Source organism: Asparagus officinalis, chromosome 7, assembly GCF_001876935.1.
Source record: "Asparagus officinalis chromosome 7, Aspof.V1, whole genome shotgun sequence".
Taxonomy (NCBI): Eukaryota; Viridiplantae; Streptophyta; class Magnoliopsida; order Asparagales; family Asparagaceae; genus Asparagus; species Asparagus officinalis.
Window position 1 is genome coordinate 83,688,957 of NC_033800.1, and position 9,826 is coordinate 83,698,782.

Genomic DNA, 9,826 nt, shown 5'->3' on the forward strand with positions numbered 1-9,826 from the left:
CCTCCTTATTTTGAACGGTAAACGTTAAGCTATTTTGTCTTTTTAATTTGAAATTCAAAGATAAAGCCACTAAAGATTATTTAAGTTTCTTTGACACATAAAATTTCAACATCGTGGCTAACAAGCGTGCATATGTCGATATTGTAGAGATGAATTTTGTGCATTGTTCTTCAGTGATGGTGTTGTTGATGTTGGTGAATGCACGATTATTAGAGAAACATAATGTAGGGTTGCCTCAGGAGGAGAGGTAAGAGAGGTCAAGGTGAGCAATGAAGGAGAAGAATGTGGGAAAGAGGAAGAGGTCTCAGAGGTTAACTAGACATGATGGTGTTGATAGTGATGACCATGTGGGGTTGAGTTTGGAAAGATAGAGAAAGAAGGAGAGAGCAAGGAAGAGAGAAGAGAAAGATGAATGAATTTTTGATGTTGAGTTTGGCGGTGGTGATACGAGTCGTCGAGTGAGCACCCTTGATCGTGGAATTATCAAGAGTGGGTTGTGAAGAAGACAATAAAAAACACACAAAGAATTGAGTTGGGCGAAGGAAAATACCTTCTCTAGATTATGAGTATAAAAGATTACAAATCCATCTCTTACAATCTCTCTAGATCAAAGAACAATCTCTTTAATCTCTTTTAAGAAATACAAACTCCCCCTTCAATCCTAGAAAATCGTGTTTCAATATATATCAAAATACAAACCTAAAGTGAACAGGAAACTGAAAACCAAGTCCAGCCCGACTCGTGGTCGACCGCAGAGACACGTGCGGTCGACCGGACAGAACGACAGAAACTGAAAAGCATTACATGGTTTGGCCGGTCGACCACCGTACTTGACACTACGGTCGACCGCCAAAAGTCCAGAGACCTCCCAGGATTTGTGCACGTATTCGGTCGACCGCTGCGTCAAGTGCGGTCGACCGCTGGGAGATCAAAACATTTCATGTAGTTTTTCCTATACTCTTCTTGGTTTTAACCGCTTTTGTCACCTTCAACGACTTCGGCCACGTCTCTATTCTTAAGATATCATAAGAATCATCTATCCTCAAGATCCCATGAGGATCGCTAAGCTCCCGAAGCAAGGAAAAAGATACACCCGTATCATGGCTCTCCCTTTAGGAACTTGAAGTCCTGTTCAAGTTAGAACTATACCTGAGGGAACTCACGAGCCCCTCCTTCTCTGTTGAACCACCTGGCTTTGATAGGAAACTGACCTTGACGTCCGATCAAAAACGACTCCTTCATCCCGCGTTTCGTCGTAGTCACCTTCCATTCCAAAATGCAATCTTCTTTGAGCGGTTCTTCTCTATCAAACCACAAGTCGTCAACATGCTGTAAGATCATCTTATCATAACCTTCATCATCTAACAATGGAGGCTCAAACAACTTCCAATACTCGGTGTTGATCACTGAATACATGCCTAGGTAAAGTGGCAAATCCAGCTTGAAGGCGTTATCACCAATTTGATCAAGAATCTAAAACGGACCATATCATATAGGCTTCAACTTCTTTCCTTCTCCCTTTAGTTGCTCCTTACTCAACTTCAGTCCTACATATCACCTTTACCAAAATTATAAGGAACTCGATGTTGATCATGTTTCGCCTTGTACTTAGCCTGTGATTTCTTCAACTGAGCTTCCACCGTGGCATGAATCTGTGCAATCTTCATCTCTGAATGGTACTCTACCAACTTCCCATCCTACATCAACACAACACCCATAACATAACTAGAAGTGTCGGTCTCTACCTCGAAGGTCCTCTGCAAATTTGACAACGCCAACACCGGTGCCTCTGAGATTTTCCTCTTTAGCAACTGAAAAGCTTCCTCATGCGTCCTCCCCCACTCAAATTGAACCTTCACCTTTGTAAGGCAATGTAAAGGTGTCTCATAAGTCAAAAATTATCGAATAAACTTGCATAAATATTGGCAAGCCCCCATGAAGCTTCTCACCTCCGTCACTGTCCTAGGTGTCGGCCACTTCGTAATCACTGCCACCTTGCTTGGATCTATCCTCCACTGGCCCTTCCCCACGATGAAGCTAAGATATACCAACTCGTCCTTCCCAAATTCACACTTCTTCCCATTGAGCTTCAACTATCTTCATACACCTTCTCGATATGAACAAGATGCTCCTCCCAGGTCCTACTGTATACCAAGATATTATCAAGGTAAACTATCACAAAATCCTCTGTAAAGGGTCACAACAAATCATTCATGAGCCTCATAAAGGTAGCCGGAGTATTTCACAATCCAACGGCATCACCAACTACTCGAACAGGCCCTGCTTGGTCATGAATGCATTCTTCCATGTGTCATCTTTTCTGAATCCTCACCTGATGGTAACCAAACTTCAAATCCAACTTCGTGAAAACCCTCGTTCCCTCCAACTGGTCTATAAGATCATCAATCTGAGGTAATGGGTAACGATTCTTGATGGTAATCTTGTTGAGTGCCTGGTAATCCACGCACATGCGCCAGCCTCTATCCTTTTTGAGCACCAACAATACTAGTGACCCGCAAGGTAAACAACTCAGCACAATCACTCCTGTCTCCAGAAGCTCCTGAACCTGCTTTTTGATCTCCTCAGGCTCCTATACAGATGTGCAATATAGACCTATATTCGGTAAGAAACTCTCTCCGGTCAACATAATCTCATGCTCCACACCCCGTCGTGGTGGTAGTCCCGTGATCTTCCAAAACAAATCCGCATACTTGGCCTTCAACCTGTCAAGATCTCCCTCCTGAAGCTTGCTCAAGGTCGTCAAGCACACCCTACTCAGTTATTCCTCATAAGGTCTAATGAATAACAATACAAACTTCTTGCTCGCAATCACTAGCCTCTTTGCCTGAGTCACCGTCGCCAAACTCGTCTCCTGTGGAAGAGATGCCGAACGAAATATGAATTGTTCGTCATTCTTGGTGAACATATACTTCTGGGCTCTCCTATCATAGACCGCGTACATATCCTATAAATAAGGATTACCTAGTATCACTTGACAAACATCCAACGAAATGACGTCGCATGCGGCCTCGTCAAAATAGGACTCGTGGAGTGCAAATCTGAAAGTACATTAGTTGACCACACTCAATCCCGCCTCCTTCTGAATCCACCCTAAAGGATAGGGTTTCGGATGTTTGACCATCTTCAATCCCAGCTTCTGAACCAGGGTCTTAGATATTAAATTCTTCTGGCTCCTTAGATCCACTATGGCATCAACCAAGCTGGTCTTGACCTGCAACTTCAAAACAAAGAGTTGCTCCCTTGGGTCTTCGTCCTCTGTCGTGGCCTACTTCCCCGCCCCATAAAGGCTGAGGACTTGTCCTATATGCGATTTCTGCATCATCCCGGGAACTTCCTTCAGACTCTGTGCTACCACATTTGCCTTCTTCTCCTCCTTTTTCTTCAACCCCTTCGGCTTCAGATGAGGGTGCTTCTCCCAGTAACAATCAGCTATGTGTCCTGTCTGTTTGCAATGATTGCATGCCAATCATGCCTTCCCCGAATCACCCTTCTTCTTCTCTTTCTTAGGTTGAAAGCCACTAGACTTGCCTCCCGTCTGTTTAAAGTCTCCCTTCGTCTCGTTGTCCTTCTTTTGTCTACCCTCAATGGCAATGGCCTTCACACTCGCTTCTACAATGGACTCAACTGTGAACAGCTTCATCTCATTTCAGATATATTCATTCAGACCCGTCATATACTTCATAAAAATAGAATATTCCTCCGTCGTGATGTTGAGGACCATCGCCTACTGCTGGAATTCTGTTGTATATTCTTAAACGGTCTGGTTGAACATTTGGCGCAATCCGTACCACTTATACTAACGCTCCTCAAGAAACCCTATTGGGTAGAACTGCTTCCTCAGTAGCTCATTGAATTTGTTCCATGACACCACCTTCCTTTTTTGCTTGCAATAGGATTTCCACCGTGTCAATACATACCCCAAAAGTTTCAAAGTCGCGAACACGAGCTTCTCCTTGGATGAATATCCGAAGAGGGTAAAATATGTATTTATCTGCTCGATCCAATCATCAAGTCTCTCGATGTTGACACACCCATCATAAATAGGAATCTCCACCTGAAGTCTATTTTTAAATTCTGGTAAGAACCCTTACCCCCTTGATGCGGAACAATCTTGACAATCTCGGCCTCCTCATCAGAACTAGATTCCTCACCCTCCCCAGTGGACTCTACAAGTTTCTTCTTGCCTTTCGAAGAAGATTCCTCCTTTTTATCCTTTTCTTGGAAAAAATTGACGAGCTGTGTGAGAGTCGAACCCATTGTCTCCATCTGTTTCTCCAATGCATCAAGTCTTGCTGAACTATCCACTTCATTCATCTTCTTTTCTCTTAATATCTGAACTCCTTCCAAAGAAATAAGGATCACGCCTAGCTTCTTGTATTGTGATCAAGAAGGACCATATACAGGATCCCCCTTTATAGGATCTAATCGCTCTGATACCAACTTGATACGAGTCGCCGAGCGAGTACCCTTGATCATGGAATTATCAAGAGTGGGTTGTGAAGAAGACAATAGAAAACACACAAAGAATTGAGTTGAGCGAAGAAAAATACATTCTCTAGATTATGAGTATAAAAGATTATAAATCCATTTCTCACAATCTCTCTAGATCAAAGATCAATCTCTTTAATCTCTTTTAAGAAATACAAACTCCCTCTTCAACCCTAGAAAATTGTGTTTCAATATATATCAAAATACAAACCTAAAGTGAGCAGGGAACCAAAAACCAGGCCCATCCCGACTCGCGGTCGATCGCAGAGACATGTGTGGTCGACCGGATCTAATGACCGAAAGTAGAAATCACTATAGGATTTGGCCGGCCAACTACACTTGACATTGCGGTCGACCGCCAAAAGTCTAGAGACCTCTCAGGATTTGTGCACGTATCCGATCGATCGCGGCGTCAAGTGCGGTCGACCGCTGGGAGCTCAAAATGTTTCCTGTAGTTTTTCATGTACTCTTCCTGGTTTTGACCGCCTTTGCCGCCTTCAACGACTTTGTCCACGTCTCTATTCTCAAGATATCACGAGAATTATCTATCCTCAAGCTCCCATGAGCATCACTAAGCTCCCGAAGTAAGGAAGAAGATACACTCGTATCAGGTGGTGGCCATGAGATTTGAGTTTGGGGAGATAGAGAAAGGAGAGAGAAGAGAGGGAGACAGAGCAGAAAGCATGATGAATTTGTAAGGTTTGAGCTTAATGGCAATGGTTGTGGAGGATTGAGTTTTTTGGGGGGTGGGGGGAGAAGGGAAGAGTGAAGAGAGATGACGGTAGAGGAGGGGTTTTTAGGAAATTCTTTAAAAAAGAGAGAGGATGGGCTAAAATACACTTATTTTTCACATTTTAGGTTAGGACACATTGATTAAGACATGTAGTTGAGGCACATCCTATTCAACAATTTGGGGTCCTAAAATAATTTTCCTCTTGTATCTTTATAAATTTGATAGATTTGATTAAATTGCTTTTGATTTTGATTAATGTCTATATGAGAGTTTGATTTATAGGAGTTATTTATAGAGTCTTGATTACTTTATCCTTTGGAGTCAGAGTTATTCTAGAATTCTTATGTAATTAGTTTGCTTAAGCCTTTATACATGCATGTCTTCACCCATGGACATGCAGCAAGCTAGGAAATAATAAATTTGTTTTCCCTCTCCAATTTCTTTCCTCTCACATATAGTTAGTCACCCATGAATACAATAATATATATCATACAACTATATTTTTGTGTTTGTTTGGTCTACTTTGACTGTGCAACAGCTTACCTCAAGTAAATGCATAGTTAATCATGTATTATTAGTGTTTAAAACTTTGGTTGAAAATGATATCTATTGGTATGTATTTGTAGACACATGAAAAAGCTGCAAGGTCAGGGTTTATATACGTATTAATTGGGTAGTGCGGTTAATACTATATATTCCAGGAACAATGTATACGATTATGTATACAGGGTGCATTTTAGGCACATTCTTTTGGCATCTCTTCACTAAGATACCAACGTTCAGATGTATTTTACATTTGAATATATCATTCATCATCACGTATATTCAAATTAATGTATTTTATATTTTCCCTACTCTTATTAGAGATCATCATCAATATTTGCAGCTCATTTAAAAGGCTACTGAGCCTTAATGTTATTGATGTCGATATTATTCCTATAATTGTATGGTTTAACACCGATATGACCTAGAAAGGGATCTAGATCTCGCTGTAGTATATAAATTCAATGTCATTATAGTCGTTTGTATTCACGTTGTTGTTTCAACATCACCAAAGTGACGAACTCCATTAGATGAGTATGAAAGAGCACTTCTCTATTGCCATCACTACCATTACTGCCTCTATCACCATCAGCCACCATCATTATCATCACCAACAACCAGTACTATCATTGCCTCCATCATCGTCGGCCACCATCACCATCCGCTGTCTCCTCCTTCGTTGACTTACCTAAGACCCCGAGCTCTTGAAGGGCTTGGTGTCATCATTATTGGGATCATTAAAAAATGACAATCCCCTCGCTATCATGCCTCATTATCCTTGCCATTATCGCCACCACTCGGACCACCAAGTGAACACAATGGTGTTTGCCTCCTCCCTAGAGAGAGAGAGAGAGAGAGAGAGAGAGGGTGAGAAAAGAGAGAGAGAGAGAGAGAGAGAGAGAGAGAGAGAGAGAGAGTCCTCCAGAGAGAGAGAGAGAGAGAGAGAGAGAGAGGTTGAGAAAATGAGAGATGCAAAAAAGAAGATCGAAAGAAACGGGAGAAAAAGAAAAGAATGGAAATTTGCATCAGGAACCCTCCACTTCTCAAATTTGTTTTGTGGTCCATTTTCTATAGTTTTTTTAGTTTATCCCCTTCTTCCTATACAAAATTTTGTAGCTTAAGAGTCAACATTCTGTTGAATTGATCACGAAATACTTGTAAGTTTGTTTAGGGTTTGCAGGGATTATTTCGAGAGCTCTGATTTGTTCCTTAATGTAAGATGCTTAACGGACAATTTCATGGAGGATTCAGACAATCACGAGCTAAATACAGATTTATATGTATTATTGACTTTTGCAAAGAAACAATCATATCTTCTAACCCAGAAGGCAGTTCTGACAAATTATATACGTAAATTGCCTATTTTGACGAGACGGAGCCAACCAAATTGTCAGATTTTTAAAATCTCATCAATAATACCTAATTTTGACTAAATTCTGAAAATAATCATCTTTTAGTTATTTTTAGTAATAAAGTTAGAGTCTATTTAGATTAGGAAACAAATTCAATATTAGAGTCAAATTTGATTAGGAAACAAATTCAATTTTGATTTATGGTTTGTTTCCTCTATTATGGAGAGTCTTTTTAGGATATAATTTGATACTTTCTATTTCTTTGTAATTCTAGCCTTACTAGAAGTCTTATTTATTTTTCTATTTAAGAAGAGTCATGTAACCCCAAAGAATAATATCTTTTTATCAATAAAATTTCTCTTTTAATATTTCTTCGTGGATTCGGAGATCATTCTTTGTGGATTCAGAGAACATCCTTGGTGGATTCCTAGGTTTTACTTCCATACCGTGTTAATTGGTATCAGAGCCAAGTTCTTTCGATCAGATGGCAGGCAATGAAGCCCTTTTTTCTCGAACTAAGTTCGATGAGTTGAAAATAGATGTTAATCAAATAAAGACTACCATATAGTGACTTGTGTCGGCAGGGGAGCGTTTGAACACAGTGGGAGTTTGAACCAGCATTGATGGTCGCCAGCGACATGATCTGACTTCACAAGATAAATCCAATAATGATGATCGTAGAGGCTACCGAAGAAAGGAGAACTATGATGCTGGAGGATTAAAGATACCAACATTCAATAGAAAATTTCATGCTGATGATTTCCTTGATTGGATTAATGAGGTGGATAGATGTTTTTAGAGCACCGAAGAAGCAATAATAAAGACTTTATCAATTATGTCAATCATAGAACCAGATGCATTTAAGATAGAGATTGCTAAGGAGAAAGTTTCTCTAGTGGTAGACAACGAGACACTCACCATCAAAAAGGAAGATTCTGCCACCATTAAGATTCATCCTGAAGTTTCTAATATTGATGGTAATATGTTCATGAAGACGGATATTATACATGATATCGTGAGTGATGCTATACTTATTGATGTTGTCCCAATGGAGGAGAAGAATAAAATAGAGAGTGAGGTAATTGATAATATGTGTGAATTGCTTGGTGGAGGGCTAGAGACAAAAGAGATGCAAGAATTGTGTATGGAGTATGAGGCGGGATTTTCTTCCTTGGAAGCAAAGGTTGTGAATAATTTCAAGATGATTTTGATGATACTTTAAGCACTAGAATATGAGAAGCAACATAGAACATATTTTGAGGAGGTTTTCAAGTCAATTGCAGATCCACATACTGTCAATTACGTAAACATGGTGTGTGAAAGATTTATTCAAAATTTTGATTTAGAAGCCCCTAGCCGAAGAGGCAAAATATTAGATGGAGAAAATCAATGCTAAGTACAAGACATATGCTGATCGTTGTAAGAGAAGAAAACTATTTATCAATGAAGCTATTATTCTACCAAATATAAGCTCGGCGTCGAGCTTCTTTCAACAAGGGGAGACTGATGTAGGATGCTTAACGGAAAATTTTATGGATGATTCGGACAATCACGAGCTAAATACAGACGTATACGTATTATTGACTTCCGCAAAGAAACAATCATATCAACCAACCCAGAAAGCGATCTCTGACAAATTATATATGTAATCCCCTATTTCGACAAGACGGAACCTACCAGATTGTCAGATTTTTAAAATATCATCAATAATATCCTATTTTGACTAAAATCCAAAAATAATCAGCTTTTAGTTTGTTTTTAGTAATAAAGTTGGAGTCTATTTAGATTAGAAAACAAATTTAATATTAGAGTCAAATTAGATTAGGAAACAAATTTAATTTCGATTAATAATTTGTTTCTTCTATTATAGGGAGTCTTTTAGGATATAATTTGATATTTTCTATTCATTTGTAATTCTAGTCTTACTAGAAGTCTTATTTATTTTTCTATTTAAGAAGAGTCATGTAACCCCAAAGAATAATATCTTTTCATCAATAAAACTTCTCTTTTAATAATTCTTCGTGGATTCGGAGATTGTTCTTTATGGATTTAGAGAACACCATTGATGGATTCTGAGGTTTTACTTTAACGTTGCGTTATTCCTTTATTTACTTTTGAATCGATAAAGGTATTAATTTGATTCTGTCGTTGTGTTTATTTAACTTTGTGCATTATATATTGTTAATTTAGTTTCAATTCAATTTTTTATATCACTCGAGCTATACTTAATCTTAATTGAATGTAGTTCTAATAAACATAATTAACGATCTTAAATAAATAGATTCATTTTAATGGAATTAGTGTTAGAATTAGTTTATGTCTAATTCCGGAAGTACGAACCTGCAATCTTTTGATCTTAATCCACACTCTACTCTTGTTACTTCAATTTTATGTGAAAATAAGATAATGAGTAAATATTCATATTTTGTATTGAAATTTTATATTAAATTAGCATAGTTATTTGGACACAAGAAATTTATGACGTCCACAGTCAGAGTTTACTTTAGGGGTGTCCAAAAAGCCCGGAGTCCGGCCCGGGCCCGGGACGGCCCGGAACAGTGTTTTTTTTTTTAAATTTTTTATTTTCTTATATGTATAATATATATATATATATATATATATATACTCTCTCTCCTAGTATATATGTATATATAAGTATACTCTCTCTTATATATGTATACTCCCTCTT